At 30.3% G+C, this 23,832-nt stretch overlaps 1 long non-coding RNA gene across 1 annotated transcript in view; it reads left to right on the top strand.

Moving 5' to 3' along the window:
* The window catches only part of LOC142324428 (uncharacterized), a 92,597-nt gene that overhangs the window by 15,025 nt on the left and 53,740 nt on the right, over positions 1-23,832 (top strand). The window contains exon 2 of the long non-coding RNA XR_012756283.1: positions 22,498-22,678. This is a non-coding gene — a long non-coding RNA (uncharacterized LOC142324428). The remainder of the gene's footprint in view (positions 1-22,497; positions 22,679-23,832) is intronic.

The raw sequence follows: 23,832 nt of genomic DNA, 5'->3' as shown, positions 1-23,832 counted from the left end.
AAACAATTTCACCAATATTCAAAACGTCTGCCGTTTTGAATATCGTGGAATGATTACCTTCAAACCTGCAGAACCATTTCTGATGTAGTAATATCAAATTTTTAAAGAACACGTAAAAGCGGGGAAGTTTCAATTTTTATTAAAGGTACCTTTTTTTTTTAATAAAGTAGAAAGTTTTATAATATTCGTGCAAGGAATTAATATTGAATTCTGTGCAATTAAATGCCTTGGTCTAAAGTTGGCTCGATAGTAATTACATATCCTCTTCTCGTTCCTTTAAATCATCTCTTTTATTACACAAACTGTTAAAAACTTTTTAAATCTGATGTCTTACTGTGTGGTTATTTAAATGTTAACTTTTTAGACGATTCTAGTCTTACGACGAACGAACTAATAACTCGGTACGAATTAGCCTCCCGGCCAATTAGTATTGCAAGTACCTCTGTCACCTATATTTACAGTTACTTTACTAACTCGGATAAGGATAATGTTTCTAACCTTCTACGCAGATTATTACTGTCAAATTACAGAAGCGAAATTTACTTGTGAAAACGTATGGTGAGATAATTACTACTTTTATTCTTTTATAAAAATCCTCGACAAAGATTAAATTAGATATTTGAAAAATTTTACTGACAGAAAAAAATTTGGAAAGTAATAAAAAAATTTAGTTTTATCAAAAATTTAAAGTTTTACTTTTTAATGTTAATCGGAAGGTTTTCTTACTAGAAACATCTTCTTACTAGAATACTTTTACTAAAAGAATAAACCGTTAAAACATAAGAAAACATCATGAATTACTAAAGAGATAGTAACATTTAGATCTACGTTAAAGAATCAACGTGAAGCGGTTAAATATAATTTGTCTACTAACTTTCAAAATTATTTGAAATTATAAATGAATTTATGCATAAGTTATTCGTATTTCTAAAAGATTATTTTATGGTAATTTTATTTCTAATTCAAACAGTAAAACCTGAATTACAAAGGTAGTAATTAAAACTGAAATCTTATTTGGAAATAAAACAGGTCGGATAACTTCATCAAAAATATAAAAGAATTCAAATTTATCTTATCTAATCCTCTATTTTTGTAGCTGTTGAATTTAATTTAATAATAAATTCTTTTCCGGTATTTCATAAAACAATATTATTGATCCAGTACAAACAAATAAAGTAACTCATTCACTATGAATGATTTTATTTATTAACCAGCAGTTTTAATTTCCATTAATATCCATCAAATAAAAATAAGTAAAAAATTAAATTAAATACAAATAATGAAAATTGATGAAATTGTTTCCAGTATTTTAAAACGCCATAGATATTATTATTGACCCTTTAACAAATTTAATTAGAAAATCTATCAATAATTTCCAGATGCCTAATATTTCGGTTGTTGTTCCTCTTCTTAAGTATTGTACTTAATATCAAAATTATAGTCAAAATATTAATTTTCGTTTTCTTGGTGTTCTTTGGCGGTTGGGTTTCAATTAACCACACATCTCAGGTATGGTCGAACTGAGAATGTACAAGACTACACTTCATTCACACTCATACATATCATCCTCTGAAGTATTATCTAAACGGTAGTTACCGGAGGTTAAACAGGAAAAAGAAAAAAGGTTATTACTTTAAAGGATCAAAAAATCACCAAAATTTCTATTAAATGGAAATATTTCTAAATCAAAATGATTTTAAAATAAGATAAACCACCACATGATCTTAATTCTTATCGTTCGAAGTTCATTCCTCTCTGTTCGAAATTGTTTGCAAAAAAGCTTTCCTGAAGCTTATCTTTTATAGAAAAAATGAATAATTTGCAATTATCAATTTCGTTTCAGATCTCAACACTTAACTGTCCATCGACTAACCAGATTTTACATCGATCCTTCGGTAGATTTTCTCGCCACACATCAAAAATAGAAGCAATAAGCTAGCGTTGTGTTCTTTAGTATAAATAAAGGCTTTATTGTGTTTGGGTTGATACTTTACTATCTTAACCAAATTCTTGCTTTCAACGTGTTGTCTTATTTAATGTTATCTTCAATCGTTTATCGTTTTTCAACATTCTAGGTTTCACAAATTATCTTCCACTATTTACAGGAATACCACACGGCTCAATTCTAGGTCCAATTCTGTACAACATATACACTTCCAATGTACCTCTCTTTCACATGAAAACTACAGCCTTTTACGTAAACAGTTAAACATTATATTTCCTTCTAACCATCCGCACGGTTCAAAATCATTTAATTAAACTAAAATCGTAGTTTAAAAAATGACAAAAGTTTTACTCTATCAAAACTATACATCAAAGCAACCTCAAAAGTTTTTTCGCTTGTTTACCAAAATGGCACAAGCGATAAACCATATGGCACAAATCTACCACAAGATCACAGATAAAATTATCTCTGGATATATATCGATAAACTATTGATTGGAATTAACATGTTACCAAAATATGTAAAACCTTGGACATTAGGCGTAAGCGGCATAACCGCTTGGTTTCCAGATCCTCAAAACTTCCTCTTTATCTGAAACGCTAGATGTATAAATGTATATCTAAGGATTTTTCATAAAATGTTCCATTTCAAAATGGTAGCTCTTATCTTAGATGGGTGTGTCTGAAATGTAAGCGTCTATTGTCAAGTCACCACTTTCATAGATTAAACATGTGATCCATACTCTTACTTCTAACATCACAAATCATTACCAGTTTGTCCCTCAGACTGATTTATTCTACTAGTGTGATTTTTGTAAGATTGATAAGACTTAGTTACAAATTAACTAAGTGGGAACAAAGGTTAAGTTTTTAGTGGGAACAAAAACTCAGACATAACAGTTATAGTCACATTCGTCAGTCACCGAGACTTCGGTGAAGTGTGAATCATTGTATTATATATATCAATTTTTTCATAAAAAATAAATAATTTCAATACAGACACAATTTAGAACCTATTTTACATCCATAATGCACCAAGTAGTAAATTAATCCTCTATTGTAAAGATAATTTTTGGATGAAAACCCAAATTTACATGTAATCTAATACTACATCTATTATTTTTTTATTTTGTCTTATTAAATTACACGATCTCATATAAATAAGTAGAAGAGTAATATTTGTAAAAATGGAATATAGTTGTTAGAATTAAACAATTTTACCAAGAAAATTCAGCGGTCTGCCGTTTTGAATATCGTGGAATGATTACCTTCAAACTTACAGAACCACTTCTGATGTAGTAATATCAAATTTTTAAAGAAGAACACGTAAAAGCAGCGATGTTTCAGTTTTTATTAAAGACTACGTTTTTTTTTTTTAATAAAGTAGAAAGTTTTATTATATTCGTGAAAGCAATTAATATTGAATTCTGTGCAATTAAATGCCTTAGTCTAAAGTTGGCATCGATAGCAAAACTTAACATCCAAATTTTGGATGGGTTTTCTGAATGAAAAAACCTGGTAGTTTCATTTCATGTAAAACTCGTCAAAACAGCATTCATTTTCAGGAATCAATTCATCAGATTCCTAGATGCTCAGTTAAATACGAGCTCAGAAACTTTAGTAGTAAAGTTAAATATGTTAAATTTAGTACAAAAAGAGTGAGATCTAATTAAGAGTGACAACAAAACTATAGTAACACTGTGTTTAAAACTTATTATAATAAAACTCATTTCTATGTATAAAACATAGGTGTATGCTATAAAAATATCTTTCCTCAATAAAATAATCATGTCTTGATTTCCTGGTCCTCAATTTTATCTAAAACTCGAAGATTATAAATCCTTTTTAAAAAAACCCTATTTGGTGTTGGTTGCTAAAATTAATTTTTGTTAAATCATCTGTCATATATAAAGTTTAACTGTTATATCTAAAGTATAATCTGTTATATATAAAGTTTAATGAACAACTACTAATGCAACGATTTATTTTAAAAATGCAACATTATACTCATACTTACTTTTCCTATCCGTCAACTACAGAATTTGCTGTGTAACCTACTTTTAGAGAATGAAATAAATCGTAACCCCAACCAACTAATTTTCAACTTAAACTTAACAGACGTATCAAAAAAATCCAATACGAAGACTGAAACATCAGTAAAGTAAAAATACATGACAAGTCTTAGCATGTTAAAATGTCTGTTATTTTTATTTAAATTAATTAATTATTTATCTTCACTGGAGGAGTATTTTCGCTAGACATTGATCTCCTTAAATTCTTTTAAAGCCGTCTTTAATTGGACCTTATCAGATATATTTCTATTTTATATTTTTTGTTGTGAGTAAAGTCGAATGAATGTAAAAAAAGAGAAGATTTTTCATCTAATAAAATTATATGAAATTTAAAATAATTTTTATTATAAAATGATGTGTCAGTCCAGTGGCGTTGTGAATTAAACGTAAAATTAACGAAAAAAAAAATCTAAATTTCTACCTCCGACCTGTCTCTCGTTTGGCTGATGACGGTATTTAACTCTACATCAAGTGTAACCTATTTTATTAAAAGTTTTTTCTTTTTTTCCTGTTTAGCTTCCGAGAATTATCGTTCAGTTATTACTTCAGAGGATGAATGAGGATGATATGTGTGAGTGTAAAGGAAGTGTATTCTTATATAGTCTCAGTTCGACCATTCCTGAGATGTGTGGTTAATTGAAACCCAGCCACCAAAGAATCGGTATCCACCATCTAGTATTTAAATCCGTATAAAAATAATTACCTTTACTAGGACTTGAACGCTGGTTTCGACTACGAAAATCAACTGATTTGCGAAGACGCGTTCACCACTAAATCAACCCTGTGGGTTAAGGCTATTAGTTGTTTGAAAATTATCATAACCAATCGTCTAAGTTTGCTGTGCATCTATCAAATATTGTTTATTCGATTGAGGTAATGTCTATAACAACAAACCATTAATGATTGATGACTTGAAGAAAATTTTCGACGCGTTATTAGTAGAATTCAAGCTGATTTGTGCGGAAGAGTAACTAGACTTGGCTATGCCCAACAAAGGTGTGGAGGCCATATGAATGATATTGTTTTTAAAATATAATGTAATGTTATAAGCTTATAAATAAAATGAAAAAAAAAAAAAATGGTTGATAAAATTACTCATACTTTTTGTTTTATTGTAATTTTACTCTTTGCGCTGAAAATTAAAGACTCTTTATATTCTCTGCAGTCATTTTTAATGAATTTGCCATTGGGTATCAGGATAGTACTATTACGCTAAAACAATCCACTGTTATTCATTAAACCTATATAAAATATAAATCCTAAAATCGTGTATGTAAAACTTGTAATTTTTTAAATTCTTCCACTTGAGTTATCTGGAAGGAAAAGATTCCATTTGTGTAACTTCCTCAATAAAACAAAAAAAATAATATATATTTAATCACTAAATGCTTGAACGTATATACTCGTACCAGTTGGGAAAGTAGAACTATAATTGAGAAAATTAACCGAATTTAAAAAAAATTAAATTGTTGTTTAATCTTTGAATACAATTTTTATTAAGTGTTATTTATTTTATAACGTAAACCTGCCGGATTATATTTAATTATGTTTCTTTGTGAATCATATAATTAATTTGTTTATTGAAATTTTTTTACATATAATGGTCAAATATACTAAAGTTACTTTATATAAGATGATGCTTTCTATATATGCAATACGCCAGGAGAAACAGCTCATGTGGTCGGTTAGGTCGTCAGGTGTGGAATATTTGATAACCGTGATCACTAGAGGTCGGATCGGGCTGTAAAGGTCATATGTAGTGGTTAGAATTATTCATACTTCACTGCTGATACGTGATGTTACAGACAATAATCTGTTTAATAATAATAATAATTTATTATTAGTTAAATATTAATATATTGATGTATTATAATTTTTTACTCTACAATTATTATTATTATTATTATTATTATTTTAATATTATAAGAAATGAATTGTTATATATATATATATATATATATATATAAAGCCGGAAGTTCATTTCCTTCTTTTTCTATTCGTTTGTCCGTTTGTTCTGGCATCACGCGAGAATCAACTGACCGATTGCTTTCAAATTTGCAGGATACATTCGTCTTATCCCAGAGAAGATTTTATGCTCTCTTAGAGATGAAGTTGTGAATTAAAGATATTCATTAAAGAAAAAGGAAAGATTAGCTCTTTTAGGGTGTTATTATTTAGTCACCACGGTAACAGAATTAAGTTATTATTTTTTCGTTGTGAAAAGTGTGTATACTTTAATTACGATAGTTACTACCATTCTGTCTTTTCTAATATAGTTTAATTGTTTTTTAATTGTTTAATTGTTTTTTATCAGCATTATTCTCATATCTTTGAGGTTAATGAACACTGCGGTGGGTTCTGGCTACACGGGAATAGCAAGCGAAGCGAGCTGTGCAGTTGTTGCACCATATTTCTCATTTGAAATGTGGTGCTACAGGAGAATGTTAAAAATCAGGTGGATGGATAAAGTGACAAATGAAGAGGTATTGCGGCAAATTGATGAAGAAAGAAGCAATTGGAGAAATATAGCTGAAAGCGGAAACAGACTTATACGTCACCATCTTAAGACATCCTGGAATAGTCGCTTTGATATTGGAGGGACAGATAGATGGGAAAAATTGTGCAGGCAGGCAACGTTTGGAATATGAGAAACAGAATGGTAGTGATGTAGAATGTAGGGGTTATACCGAAATGAAACAACTGGCAGTACATAGGGAATCTTGGAGAGCTGCATCACACTAGTCAAATGAATGAAGACAAAAAAAAAATTTGCTAAGATTATTTTTATAATATTAAATATTATCACTATTTGTCAGTTCACGGGTTTTTCGTTATTTTTCGTAGTTTATATTTATCAATTTTTACTCTGTTTTAAAGAAAAACTTTTTCCCCCTAGTGGCCCGCAAGGAATCTCCGTCCAATCATCGGCGATGAGACGCCGGAGCGTCCCACCCCTCCTGAACGAGGCTGTCCGGTAGCGGAGTCACCGTAGCTCCACACACACTAGCGTCTACGCCTCATGTCCGAGAGTAATATACAATTATGTACAATTACATTCAACAATATAATGCTTTGATTAATCTGTTCATTATACCGATAAATAAATTTTTGGAATAACATTTATAAACATTACAATTTTTAAACATTTCAAGAGAACTTAAGTAAAGATTGTATACTCTGACATCAGATTTTTCTAAATATTTTTTTCAATTTGTTACACCTTCCTATTTCTCATCTTTCTTACCCGTTTGCTATTTATTTAACACTTTTTCTCCACCAACGCCATCTCCTGCATTTTTCTGTGGCATTATTCTTTTACCTATGTTACGTGTACTATTACTGAAAACATAAATCGTTTCTTTACTGTCTGGACAACATATTTTATTAAAAATAATGTCTTATCTACTTTTAAAATCAATTATACTTTTATCCGAGTTAAAAAAAAACTTCTTTTATTCCTTTAATATTTTCAGGAAACCCTTTATGCTCCCATTCTTGTAAATTAGCGATTCATGTATGTAAAGTATTAATTATTTATTCATTAATTTTAGCTCGATTATATCTCATACAATTTATTTTTCTGAGAGATAGATTTGTGTTCAGATTTCAGAACTTTCTCATTAGTGGGCGTCCTTTTGTAATTCCTACGTTGTTTATTATTACCGATATTTTAAAAAACTGTTATTTTTAATACTATATTGTGAAAGTCCTTTTTTTATTTGTATAATATATTTTTTTATCTTAAAATTTAATTAATAATTTGAAGCAGTGTGGGATACGCGCGAAAATAACTATATACAGTGTTCATAAAGTATGAAAGTCCTTAAATAACTTTTCACCCGTTATATATAGAAGAATAGAATTTAGGAAATGCTCCTATCTTAAAACAGACTACTAGTATATTTTGTATGAAAGGGTATTGGTAAACACAAATCTTGTCTTAAGAATTTTCGAACTATAACAACCGTAACCAAATTGGCGGCAATCTAATATTTTTTGCTGTATTCAAAAGAGACTTCCTCATTAAATTCCAATTAGTGGTCCTATATTGAAAAATAGATCTTTTCCGGTAGAAGGTGTTAAATTATATTTTTCCAGTTTTTCACTGTTGAACAGTTATTTAAAAGTTACTGCAAACAGTTATTGAAACTGGTTGTAAAAAACGTAAAATGTTACCATTTTTTTAAAGAGGTTGCCGTATACAAAGATTATTAATTCAAAATATTTGTTTTTCAATACCCTTTTTAATGATTTATCACAACCCTATCCTTTCCATATACAACGTTTTAGATGCGTCCCCATGGGAACCTCCTGGATGCTTGGGGTGTAGTGGTCTCATACGGAAAAATACTATTAGATTGCTTTGAGTCGGAAGCATTTGCTAAATTTTATTTTTCTGTATTTAACGATAAAAAAGTTGATTAAGAATAGTTATATTTTATTAAATAAGTAAATTATGTATTTCTTTTAAATTACTTTCAGTAATTAGCTTTTTGTTAAAAAAGTGTTTATTAGGTACAGAAAGAATAATACGATTTTATATTTTTCGTCTGTTTTGCTTCAATAAAAACCTATTTTCAAAAGTTTTCATTTAATTTTTATTGACTGTATTTAAATTAATTTTCTTAGAATTAATTCTCTACAAGTTTTATTGCTAAATCATTTATTAGGCATTACAGTCATTAGTCATTTAATAAATCTATTGTATTACAACCCTAAAAATAACTTGTTTTTCGACACCGAATTTTTTGTTTTACGTCGGATTTCATAAAAACTACTGAAGTTACAGTTCTGGAACCTGTTTTATCCTATTTCCCAGCTAAAATTACATAAGAAACCACCATCAATTTTACTTCTTAGTTTGGGTCTCAAAAATTACAGTTGGGCTTCTTTCTATTAGAAGAGCTGAAATCCGTGTGAAATTTATATAAATTTCATAAATATAAAATTCATTAAAAAAAATGTGTATATATATATATATATCATAAGAATATTGAGATTTTTAGAAATGTATGGGGTTGAGATGATTATCCAGCGGCAGGTCACTGAAGCAAATAAGACACAAGGGGTGGTAGAATGGTATGCTATTGACGGTTTGGCCATGGAAATTCTTCAGAGGAAAGAAATAGAATTTCATAACTGGAGCAGGGAACAGCAAGTATAAAAAAAGAAGAGAAAGACTGAGATCCGGTTACTAGAGGAGATCTGGCAGTGGCACAGCCAGACTTGGTTTCCCCCCCTGGTGGCTTGAGGCAAGACCGAGTCCTGGTTACTGTGGTGGGGCCCGGAAACGACATAGCCGAGCCCGATTACCCCGCCTCAGTGATTTGAGGCAGGCAAATGAGGTGAATAAAAGATCCGCCCCCCTGGGTTGAATATTCCTTGAACGCCGATCCGACCCAGAGGAGCAGGGGAAAAGAAAGTTACTGACGCAAAAATGTTTTTAATTAAACTATTTTGGTTAATTTTGGATCTACATTAATATTTATATCCTTGAAAATCAATCTTTATATCCGCTTTAGTCGTTTTATTGAACTTCCAGGAATTTGGTCGAGGGGTGCCAAACGTCTAACTACGGAAGGATTAAAATGATTTATTAACTGTCGGTAACAGTAAAGTATAAAGTTAAAAAACAAAAAATTGTTAATTTATTATTAAATTGAATTTTAATTTAAAGTATACAATTTATAGCTGTGTTACTTTGACTAAATGTGTTAAAAATGTGTGAAGAGGTTAAGTATTAAAAAACATTTAACACATTAAAGTTTTATGAAAATAAATAATTGAAATATAAAACCTACTTACCAGCAATATTTTAATGCGTCCTAGCGCTTTCGGAAACGAATTCCATCTTCAGGAACTTAACTTTTTTGTTCATTAACTAAAACTTTGTTTCATAACGTTGGAGACACCCGTTATGACAGGACGTTAAGTTGACGCAATTTTAACACATGACGATCACCTTTATATATTTTACATAACAATTCTACTCATGACGACAAAGTTTTAGTTAATAAACAAAACTTTTAAGTTCCTGAAGATGGAATTCGTTTCCGAAAGCGCTAGGACGCATTAAAAGATTGATGTTTAGTGGGTTTTATATTTGAATTATTTATTGTATAATCATACCGGCGGGCCATGTTTGATAAAATTTTATGTAAATCTTTAAAAAAATATTTTTATAAATTCAGTTTTCATTTTAGAATTTTTTTAACATGTGATGAAATAACTAAACTACTGTTTGTTAATGTAAAAAAAGCTGTGGCTGATTTTAAAAATATGTAAAATAATATATTACTCGTATATTGCTTGTTTTAATTTATTTTATTCACTTAACTTATAAAAAAGGTTACCTCCAGTTTAGTATAATTTTATTTAAAAATTAAATTAAAGATCTTAAATTATTTACTTTAACAAAAAAAAAAAATAAATAAATAAAATAAATTGATGTTTACTGTTTTATGTAAAACGTCTTTGTAAAAAATGTATTTATTTGTTAACAAAAAGGAAGTTTTTATTTAGTACTGAATGATTCTGACGTCTAAAAGTAATAATATAAAAGAAAAACACATCGGGTATATACTTGTGTTTGTGTGTGCATTACAGCGTATATACGTTCAAAGATCTAAAAACGGAATACAAAGTTGAAACGACTACATAAAGGGAAGGAGAAGAGAAGAAAAAAGAAGAAACATACCTTTTTTGGCGGCATAATAAACGTATTTTGCGCTTGATCCGTAGTCAGAATGTTGAATAGAATAAAACAGTAGTTTGTGTGTTTGTATTAGTAGAGTTTTTCTTTTAAAATAAACATAATGACAGGCAGTGGTTGTAAAGTGAACTAGGGTGGTGTGATCCCTTGTCATTCCCTCGGGAACATCCATATCATACTGCTTTATGGAAACGACCTTAGTTGACGGCTTTATAGCTTAGAAAATTATATTCCTTCTAATTTGCTCTTTTTGTATCCGTTCAATCCAGTATTTATCCTCTATCAGAGAAAAATAATTCCGCTTTAATATTCTGTAAACAGATATATTTATTTTTTAAAAAATAATAAAATCTTGATTAATTTTATTCTACGAAATATTTTTCCCCGGTTCTTTTTTCTTTTTTATTTCACAGCCATAAAACAGATATACATGTATGATTAAGTTCTTGTTTTATGCAAATTAATATTAATCAGTGAAATAATAATAATATATATTCATACAAATATATTATACATGAATATATATATATATATATATATATATTCATGTGTAGAACATGATATGTTGTGTTCAACATATACATATATATATGAACACATAACCCGTCAGTGGTATACATGTACTAACCCGTTAGGGCTCGTTTCGCTCACCCGGACGTCTAGCCACGGACTCCACCTTCTCTACACCGACGCATTCGTCATTCTCATGGTTGTGAGAATATAAATGTTTTATATATAAAAACTTATATTAAAGAGAAAAATCTGATGTAGACACCACGTTACTTCCTTATACGTCTATTAATTTACATATACCCATTTTTTTTAAATGAAAAGTACGTAAAATTTTATTTCCTTAATAACTTCTGATATTTATTTAATATTTGTTTTTTGTAATTATTAAATTATTATTTATTATATTTTTTTTTACAATCAGAGGTTAATAATAATTAATAAATCAATATATTTAAATAAAAAAATAAAAAATTAAAAAAAAAAAGGTTTAAGTCTGATTCGAACCGATGTGCCTTCCCTTTAAGATTCAAATATTTCATTATTAAAACTTTATTTGGCTATAACTTTGGAACCAATGAAAATAAGTACCACTTATGATATATCGTTGAAAAGCGCTTAATGAGGGCTTATTACTGCAGTTAAGAAAAAAGTCCAAATCCGAATATTTTTGGATTTTTTGATACTTTTGGTTCAGTCGATTGCAACTGAATCAAAAGGGAAGGTGCACAAGTAAATGTTACACCAGTTATAAATCCAAAATTTCAACATCCTGCGACTAATCGTTATTGAGTTATGTGAGATACATACGTACGTACAGACCTCACGCCGAAACTAGTCAAAATGAATATTTCCGTTGAAATTTGAAAACCGAGTTTTTTCGCGATCACAATACTTCCTTTACTTCGTACAAGTAAGTACCTGTTCCCGTATCTTATTAAAACGCTCTATGTACATTTATTATTTTATGCTAATTAAATGTGTTTTAAGTAAATTTTATAAATCCAATAAATCTATTATTGTCATGTTAGATCTCTACAATTACAATAAAGCACTTTTTCTATTTTGTAAATTAAGTCGTTAGGGAATCCTGTCCAAATCTGATAACTACTTCATCCATTAAGTTTCTGTCAGCAACCAGACAGCAGCACGACTTACAAGAAAGGGCCTTATTATGCTACCGTTGCCATTTTTTATAAATTTTCTATTTATTTCTTAATGTATACGTTGTAATCTGTCCAACTGTGCACAATAAGAAACCTTCCCATGGCCCAATGAGATGAGGTGAGGCCCAGTGATATGTATGACATGTAAATGAGATGTAGTCTTGAAAAGACTCAGGCCGACCATTTCTGAGACGAGTAGTTATTTGAACCCCGAACCACCAAAGTACAACGGTGTTCAATGTATAGTTTTTAAATCTATATAAAAGCAACTAAGTTTTACTAGGATTTGAATATCAGAATCTTAGATTTTGAAAACCAGCAGTTAAACAACTAGTTTTCGACGAGTTAATCACTAGACCAGCCCAGCGAGCGAATACAATTATGAACGATTTATTTGGAGAAATTATTAATGAGAGATTAATAATGTAATAGGTACACATTATTAAAGTTAATAATACATAAACTGTATTTAATGAATTAATAATTTTTTATTAATAAAATTTGTTTTTATAACTTATAAACTACGATAACCCTCCACCACAAGATGACTTAGCGACTTTACCTTTCATTTGGATGGTTTTGGGTTTGAATCCCGGTAAGACTTAAAAATTTTTCACACTACATAATTACTCATTTCTTATCACTTAAAAAAATAAGGAAAAAAGGTAACAGTAACACAGTGTAATTAGTGGAGAGAGAATAAATAAAGTATTGTACTTAATATATTCACGTTGAAAAAAATATAGATCAAAATCTCATTTTATACAATAAAAATTTTTACGTAAAATAATTTTATGGCTTTTTAATTGAATTTATTTGCTTACAATTGGCCAAGGAAAAATTAAAATAAATTTGCATCGGTTCGTAATAGATGAAAATAACATAATCAGTTTTTATTTATAAAAATATTATAAACGTAAAATAAACTGGGGTAAATTATATACTTTTAATTTTCAGTGATAAAAAAATAAGTAATTTTTTTTATCAAATAAATTGACTAATAAAACTTAATACATTAATATAAAATTAATATATTCGATAAACATATTAATCGCTGTTTCTATGCTGTAATTAAATAGTTTATTTTCCGTTTATAACTATAAATATATTACCTCTAAAACCATGTAAATAATTAATAAATAGAGCGATTTGAGATTAGCACAAGTGTTTAGCGACTAACTAGGATTAGATAATGGTCGAACGGTTCTGCAGTAAGTGGTCTGTATGCTGCAAATTTAATAACGGTAAAGTACGTTGGGTTACGTACATGACTAACTGTAGGCGTTGCTATGTATTTAAGTTTATGCAGTCTTGTACTGTGGGTTATTCAATAAACACTGATTAATGTAAATACGAAACGTACTGTCGCAAATAATGCATATTTATAAAATATCTTTTTAGTTAAAATAAAATAAATACAAAATAAATCTGATGTAGACATCACATGACTTCCTTATACGTATACTAAATTTACATAAACACATTTTTTTTTTTAAATGAAAAGTAAATAAAATTTTATTTCATTAATAACTTCTGATTATTTTTCATATTTTTTTTAATTGTTATTATTGAATTATTATTTATTATAATTTTTTTTACAGTCGGAGATTAATAATTATTAATAAGTCTATATATTTAAATTTAAAAAAAGGTAAAAAACTATAATAACCAGATTTGAATCGATATGCCTTCCCCTTGTACGATCCAAATATTTTATTAATTAAAATTTTATTTGGCTATAAATCTCCGGGTTTTTTCTCAGGCTAATTTTTCTTTGACCTAATTCCATCTATTGATCACTATAAGAATTGAACTTTCCAATCACCTGTAGACATGAATATTTTAAAACGATTTTGGAAATGGTTTCACACCGCCTTTAGAGCTGGATAGGTGGCGGCCTGAATCGAAATGATTGCAGGTGTAACAAAAACCTTTCCGCATTCCACATGTCCCCCTCTATGTAGCTAAGCATGTAGCTAAGGTGCCCTTGTATATCGGTGCATGGAAGTCACTGCAGGAACTTTGGAGCCCGCTAAGGAGGCTCCAAAGCCTTGTTCATCTGAGGTGGTCTAATCAAAACCACAGAGACCACATAAACCACACAGGTTTTCCCACTGATTGAGGAGGTGACTGGTATGGCTCCTGTCGTGGGGGTCTCCCCATTTCCCACCTATCAATCAGCACCTAAACCAGGCGTCGAGCTTTGCCCATCGTCGTCTGCCGCTTCGATGTTCTCCAACTCGGAGGCCAGGAAGTACGTGGGGGATGATATTCTTATGGAATACAAAGTTGTTCGAACAATAGAAAAGAAGAGGGAAAAGTGATGGCGGAAAGGCAAATCAGGAGATTGATTCCTTAAAAAAATAAACGATTCGATTCTTCATGGAATATCAACGGATGTTTGTCAAACATCCATGAGCTCAATGCTTGGTGTTTGATGTAGACCTAATTTGTATATATTTGTATAATTATATTTGGGGTCGGATCAAGTAGATATCCGAGGAAGAGTACCTTTTAAATGCAGGCTTAGGAACTTATTTTAATGCCAGAGATGAATCAACGTTCCGTATAGATTTAACTTTTATAAGTCCTTCGGTTGCACCGAAATATTCTTTTAGAGTGTTACAAGATCTTCACGGAAGTGATCATTTTCCGATGTAAATTACTACTGAAGCCACAAGAAAATTATATCTCATCTCCGTAAGATGGTTGTTTGATAAGGTAGATTGGACGAGCATCACTGCTAATATCGTACTCCATGACATAATTGGATTTATTGAAACTAATGTAAATGCTACAACGAATTCTGTATTTGACTTGGCATCAAGATATACTCCCAGAACATCCGGGAAACTCAAGAAGCCACCCGTTTCGTGGTGGAATGATGAAATAAGTGAAGCTATAAAAAGGAAGAAAAAAGCATACAACGCTTTCAAGAGACATCAAACACTAGAATATCTGATTGGCTTTAGATCACAGGATATATGCGAAAATACTTTTGACAGATTCCAAAAAACGGTCTTGGCAACAATACGTGTCATCCATTAACAGAAACACAACTGCATCAGACATTTGGAAAAATTGAAGGCTATTTATGGGATTATTAACTCTACTCCAATAACTTGCTTTCAATGTGAAGATGAACTTATAAATACTCCAAACGATATTGTTAAATTATTAACTATTCAATTCGAAAAAGCCAATAATGATGGATTTTAGAAGCCAAAAAAACAAAACTCGAGGGTCATCTAAACATTGCAACCAAAATGAATTTTTCATATAACGTACCATTAAAGATAGAAGAAATTGTAAAATCTTTGTTGAAAACCGGCAATACAGCTTCTGATCCAAAAGCATTATATCATTATATCGTTATCAGACAGTTAAGCACCGCTGGAAAACCTAAATTATTAGAATTATAAAATCAAATATGGCAGATTGGAATGTACTCCAGGCAGTGGAAAGTTTTTCTAATTCCACAAAAAGGTTAGCATTTTACCGATCCCAATATTTATAGTCCTATTTCCTTGACGTGGTCTATTGGAAAATTCTTGGAAAAGTGATAAATAATCAATTCGTTTGGATTTTAGAAAGAGAGGTTTATCCTTGCATCAAGCAGGATTTTGACAGTATCATTCAACTGCCGGTCAAAAGATTAATTTTGAGAATATTATAACAGTTACATCAAAAGGAAGCACTGTGTTGGAGCGTCTTTGATTTACAGACGGCTTTCGATATGACCTGGCGTCATAGAATTCAGCTATATAAATGGGGCATTCGGGTCAATCTACCGGTATTATTTGGCAACTACGTGAACGGCCGTACTTTTTAAGTACGTTTTTACAATGAATACTCATCAGAAACGGGAGACCAAGGTTGACATTGGACTGTAGCGCCCGTAGAAGAAGAAGAAGAAGAAGAAGAAGAAGACTCATCAGAAAAAAAATATTGGAAAATAACATACCACAAGGCTCGCCGTTGAGCGGTACTTTGTTCACGACCGCCATCAATAAACTGATATTAGGCATTCCAAGCCACTCCAGCAGAAATCAGTAAAAATGTTTACGTCGAAGATCTGGCAGATGTATACGTCAGCAAAAGAGCGACATGAAACTGACTCGCCGAGAAGAATTGGCGATGAACAGTCTCAAAATCGGTCACACATGAATAATAAATTCATATTTGTTAACCGGCAAAGAAAGATCAGTGTGCAGTGTGAGTTTACAATCAAGCTTCTACTCGAAGAGTTTAGTATATATGAGGATCTCAGAAAGAGGTATGAACTAGCAAATATTACTTTTGCTGAGTTGGAAAATGGTAAAGAAGAAAAGATAGTTGCTTATCTGCATACCAGCAGATTAACAAGTCATTGTGATTTTATGAATTTCTTTTTAATTATCTATGAAAAGTTATATTATAAACAGCCAATCATTCTACTACTTCTACTAAACAAGAAAACCTTTTAAGGTAAATTTCAGTTATGAAATTAAAACACGTAGATTATCAGAATTGCGAAATACAAAAATATAATCTCTATTTCTTCCTGTTTTTTATAAAGTGAGCAATTAAAAATCAAAATCATTGACAAGATATAAATTATTTGTATAATATTTGATTATGACATGTGATTCGGTGAAACCGAACTTAAAGACGGTTGGTTAACTTTGGTGACCTATAGATACCAATTTATTAAATATGAATTCAGCCGCTAGTATTTTCACCATTTAATTTCGACCATGGTAATGCGTTCCGGTCGCTGTTCAATCAGCAGATTATAAGGAACGCAGTTTATCATATTATCTCAGACCAGAATTTATCTGCCTGCATGTGATCTAACGTATAATTCATTTTAATTAATTCAATTGACTATAAAATACACACACATTCCATGTACTATTACAATTCTTTTTTCATTTTTTTTTATTTTTAATAGTTCGTAACATTATTTTATATCATTATAAATAGGTAGATATATTTTAGTAATATTAAATGCATAAATATCGGAAAATGTAAGTATAAATATGTAGACAATTTACAGAACGAAATAAATTTTATTTATATTAATATTATTTTACAATTTTTTTTTCTTGGATTCATCATTCTAAAATAAAAGATCTTCATCTTTGTTAGAATTGGGAAAACCAACCATTATATAGGCCGAATTGACATCAATGGAATTCTTTTTTTCTTTTGATATCGGTAACTGTAATGCCATTCGATTACAATCTGGCTACGGATAAAATTGCCTTTGAACACTATATATCTTCGTTCCTCTAGAAGCCGAGACTGAACGGAATTTTCCTAATGCATTCACCTTTTCTTTTTTATTATACCGACGTCGGTTTGTTAGCTTACTTTCACATTTGGTTTGTTGTACGTTAAAGAAAAATGATAATACAAGTATTTGGTAACGGTAGTATATTTTTTAGCGATTATTACTATATTTTAATGTATAAATTTTTTTAACCGGAATATGTTAAATAAATAATTGAATCAATATACTCATTCGCTGAATATTATGTTTATATACTAAATCAAATTTATATTTGTTCACTAACACGTCCGTCTAGTCTGAACCTGGACATTCGAGGTCCAGATCGGCCCAGGCGAACCCCGGAGTCGACTCAGGGGCACTTCAGGCCTCCCGGGGGCCAACCCAGGGTCGCAGAATAGAATGCTCCGCTCTCCATTCCAGTGTTGCTAAGACCACGGCCGCTCTGGACACCGGCAGAGCTCGCTTCAGTTGCTATTCCCGTTTACCCAGAGAGCTCCGCCTCTTGGACTCCACACTGTTCGTTATCCTTATAATTATGAGAATAATACTGATAAATAACAGTTAAAATATTAAGGATTTATAGAAACCCGAAAAAGAAATTAAATTACAAAATACAGAATAATAGTAGTAACTATCATAATTTAAGTAAACATACTTTTGACGTCAAAAACCCCAAAACTGAAATATAATAATAAAGTAAAGGGATTAATCGTTTTTTTCCTTAATGAATATCTCTAATTCACAACTTTACCTACTTGGAGGTGAAGAAATAATGACTATTTTTAATATCTTAATCTTCAAATTAGCTAGAGCCTCGCTCTATGGCTTAAAACCTTCCCTGAGATAACACGAATGTATCCTGCAAATTTAAAAGCAATTGGTCGGTTGGTTCTCACATGATGTGAGAACAAACAAACTTTGTATATATACATACAAACTAGCTTCCTGTCACCAGCGCTATATGGTTACTTGCATTTCCCGTAGCAGTCAATCTTCTTATTTTGTGTTTTTTAGTCAAGTAACCGGAAGAAGGTGAAGCCAGTTACACATACTGTAACGGCGCTGTGGCTCAACCAACACAGCCACTGTGTGCAACGGCAGTGGCTGTATTGGTTGAGCTACAGCGCGTTTACCTTCGCACCCCTTAAAAAAATAGGAATGAAAAAAACCCGAAAATGGTTTTTAAATATTTATCTAAAGAATATTTTCAAGCCAAATCTACTGAATACTCGTCTACTATAGTCCGGATTGGGAAAATTTACAATCATATTCAACATTTTTTTAATTTTTTTCATCCCCTTTCAAGAACGAATTTCAAAATTCTATAAACTGGTTTATTAGCATAATGATTACACCCACTAATAATCAGGTTGATTTTTTCATCTATTACCGAAAAAAAAAATAAATAAAAGGGTTTCAAAATAAATTGAAAAATAAATTGTATCCCTTAAAACTAAAAAAATCTTGAAATTGGTTTTAGATGTTCAAACTCAATCAGTTGTAACCCAGCTCACACAGGGACGACACTTCCAGTTCACAATTCATTAAAGTTTGTGTTTCGGCAAGCAAATCTCTCCTACCACATATATTTTTTTTTCGAGATGAAATGTATCTAAAATCCTTTTCAGTTATACCAATAAATATGGGTAAAAGTTTTGTTGCGAGTGATTGGGTAGTTTTCTGTTTATCCCGAACAAACAAAATTCCTCTTCCTCTTTATGTAATAGTATATATACTGAAAATATCTTGGGAACGGCTCGCCATAAAAAGGAGCATGAAAATTTAGCGGCTCTCCATCTACTAGCGTTCCGAATGAGAAGTGCAGCACCGTAGCAGATTATTTATCATTTACACGTTTTAATAAATGGTTTTTCATCTTAATATAGCCTATGACACTGTGGCACTTCGGATTACATATTGAAGCTACTGTTAAAAATTGGTAGCCACTAGTTTGGCGGTTCTTGAAATTTTTGGTAATGTACAAACAGAAGGTTTCCTCTTTATATAATAGAGAATTTTTTTGTGTTGTCAGGGATTTTTATTTTGAAAATAAAAAATTTAGTCCGCAAAACCCCAGAAAACCTCAGTTTTCCTTCAAAATAGATACACAACTCATACCATGCAAGACACTAAAACTTTTCAAATTTAGCGTGAAATTTTTATTTACATAAATATTACTGTTAGAATTTAAAGTTTAAAACTATATATATATATATATATACACGTGCACATATTTTTTTATCAGAATATTTTAAATGAAGAGGTGACCCATATATATAAATATATATAAATTTAAACCATATATATATATATATATATATACATATATTTTTTTATATTTTATTACTTGTTTATTGTTTGTGTGGTCAGGAGTTTTATTCTGAAATTATAAAATTTAAGTTAAAAATTATATAAATATGATTATAGTTTAGATCATCTTACCTCATATGAATATCGTAAGAATTGTAGATAATTAAAAAATATAGAATGTTTCATTATGACTACTATATAAAAATAGGTTATATTTATCATGTTAGAATAGGTAGATATGCAACTCTACGGATAATAAAGAAAATTTCTTCAGCATTTGCGTGGCCTCTGCAAAACTTTGATCAGATTAGCATCACAAAATTCGTAATTGATGATAAGATATTTATCTTATCATCAATTACGAATTTATTATTTATCTAAAAATATTTATCTACAAAATAATTCACATTTCAGAAGACGTTAATGAAAATTATTTAGTGTATACTTATTTATTTATGAATACGTTGAATGGGTTGCAGATAATTCACATTTTGTTCTTTTTAATTAACATTATTTAAAAATTCGTTGGCATATAGTTTCTGTTAAAGAAAAACCTTTAATCATATTTTTAATAAATTGTTGGGAAGACATTTTATTTTTAAATGGTTCGGTATTTATAAAAAATGGCAACGGAAGCATTAATACCATTAATAAGCCGAAATATTGTCTTGAGTTATATAAAAACACACTCACTGTTAACGCTGTAAGAAGTACCCCAAAAATTTATTCGAATTACGCTGTAGTGTTTCTGAGTTGTATTGCGCATCTGCTCTAAAAAGGACGCATGATTCTAAAAACTCGTTTATAAATCCTAAAAATTGGAGTAAAAAAGCACATTTCTTTGGTTTTAATATATATTTATTTCGTTAAACTGCAAATAAGCAAATAAACCTTTTGAGGCAAATTTAGTAAATCATTTAATTCTGAGTAAATTGAAGTAATAGGTCAATTGACATAATGAACAGAAACATTTGCAGATTCAGATTTATAAGAATATAAGATTTTCAGAATTTTATTTTTTGGTTTTATTATCGGAATTAAATTCTTTACAGAGTTTTCTTAAAGTTTTATTAAGTTATTGGTAATTTAACAAAGTATATTTATACCAAACCAAAGAGCGTACTTACTTTTCGACTTCAATTTATTTATTTGTTTTTTTTTTTTGTGGGCGAAAAAAGCCTGGCCAATTTATTGGGTTTTGCAATAATTTTCTCGGAAATTACTGAAGTTAACTTTCTGAGACTCGTTCTTTCAATTTTTTTTATGTTTGATTCAATGTAATTTCTCTAATTTTACTAAAAAATTTGTGTTTATAGACAAACATTTAGTATAAAATTATTTGACACTAAGATTAGAAATCTGTTCGAAAACTTTTGATAGCCGTTAATTTAAAAACAAAGCGTTTCAAAATTTATGTTTTTATGAACTATTTCATTATTTTGATATGAGAAATACGCCTTTGAATTATTGCAGAAACTTCCTGAAAGACTATATGTATATGAGCTTAAAATTTTCATTGGATAAGTTACTTGTTTATTGTATTCTAAGATCTCTCTAAATTAATATACAGGAGTGGTGAAGTGGAAGTTATTGTCGCCTAGCCGTCGTTCTGGCAGCTGAACTATGGTTCCTTAACTCTATACACTATCTTTATTCTTGGCTCTCTTTCTTTGGCGTATGGTGCTACTCTGTTCTCACACCTCAACTGGCTGTAAAGCATTATTTCTAGCTATCTATTGTACCATGCTTCTTTGATATCTCACAAAAGTCTCCTTTCTTCACCTTATAAATATCTCAATTGTGTTCTCATTCATCACTTCCAGCCTGTCTTTCACGGACTCGGAGTTACATAATTTTTATTTTAGAGTTTTTTTTTATTTTAAAGCTTAAAGTTTGTCTCACCCATTTTCCTACAGCTGTTCATTTTATTAATTTAATTCATTTGTAAAACTCAACTTGTTAAAATCAATACAAACTATGCTAAATGCATTGTTTGTTAAAATTAACAAGGTAACTTCTAGCATGTAAATAAGCGTCATTACATTACTATTATCTGATAATAATAATAATAATAATAATAATAATAATAATTATAATATTGGTATTATATGTACGAGCACGGAATTTACAAGTGCGAAGAAACCTAACGAAGGGGAGATATACTGGTAGTAAGGAAAGAAATGCTGAGAATTTACACTATTGTCCGAATATCGGAAGACAACTGGATGGTTGAAGACATAGTTTTAGTACCCTCAAAGACTCTTAAGTTACTGAATCTCAAAAGAGGAAAATATGATTGTCATTTACTGGAAAGGAAATTAGGTGCAGAAAATTGGGTGCTGAATCGTTTAATAAATTATAAATCATATGTAGTTGCGATTATAACTATTTTTATTTTGAATTGTAATTGTTATTCGTATTCATGTGAATCTTTTAAAAATTATTGTATACATAAATGTCATAAGTTATTGTATTAATGACTGAAATAAGTTTTAAATATTGTAATAGACTAGTCGGAGACTGCAACTATACTGTCAGCATGAAATGAAGAGCTATCTTATATACTGTATATGGAGCCGCTGAATCGTCAGGAGCCAAGTGCATTCGAAAGGAGCCGTGTGAACTGTAAAGAGCTGCCGAGTGATGCCGACAGGAGCCGAGTGAACTGTCAGGAGCTTCTCAACATTAGGTAAATCACTTAAAATCTTTAATAATTTAATAACGTACAGATCTGTTTTAATTTTATCAATAAAATAAAATACACGTACTTTTAGGAAAAATTTAGTCTTAAAATTCATGTAGGGAGTTACTATAACCCGTTTTTAAGAAAATGTTTGAACTGTTTTCAATTTTTTTTCATTTCTCAGAAAAATATTTTTTTCTTTTTTCATTAAAATACAATTCGTAGTTTATAAATTGAAATATAAAAAATACATATCACTTGCATAAGTGACATAAGTGCACGTAGTGCACTTATGTCACTTATGGACTTATGTCCAGGTAAGAGTCACATGCATAACCCACTGGGTTGGTCTAGTGGTGAACGCCTCTTCGCAAATCAGCTGACTTCGAAGTCGAGAGTTCCAAAGTTCAAATCCTAGTAAAGGGAGTTCTTTTATACGGATTTGAATACTAGATCGTGGATGTCGGTGTTCTTTGGTGGTTGGGTTTCAATTAACCACACATCTCAGAAATGGTTGACCTGAGACTGTACAAGACCACACTTCACTTACACTCATATATATCATCCATCTTAATACATCCTCTGAAGTTATATGTGACGGTGATTCCCGGAGGCTAAAAACAGGAAAAAAAAGAATCACATGCATATATAGGTGTTTATAAGATTACTCTGTTTACAAGATGTATAGTTTTTATTAATTAGGTTTGTTTAACATAATTTTTATAGAAATATATCTCAAAATCAATTTTTTTCAAATCTTCTTCATTTCAATAAACTTTAATGTAGGCGCCCATTGTTACAGGGGGAATATTGATCTGGTATTCCATAAATTTTTCAGCATTTAAGGTATTAACTCTTAGAAATCCGCTTCCGCAAGGTAGTCAACAATAATAATGTGGTTTTCAACAGTATTTAATAAATAATGTCTTTAACATAACACCAGAAGATATTTATTGGAATAAAGTCCGGTGAACTCGGAAGCCAAGGAATCGGCTTGTTGCTGCCGATACAATGGAAATGTTGCAATCAAAGTATTACGAACATTATCTATCCGGTAAGCAGATGCTTCACTTGACTGGACGATGACATCCATTCAGCTGCTTTTCTTACAACTGGAAAATATCATTCATTAATTAGTTTACCAAAAAGAATTTTCGAGC

This window comes from Lycorma delicatula, chromosome 5 (genome assembly GCF_047948215.1).
Source record: "Lycorma delicatula isolate Av1 chromosome 5, ASM4794821v1, whole genome shotgun sequence".
Lineage (NCBI taxonomy): Eukaryota > Metazoa > Arthropoda > Insecta > Hemiptera > Fulgoridae > Lycorma > Lycorma delicatula.
This window is presented reverse-complemented; position numbering and strand designations above follow the sequence as displayed.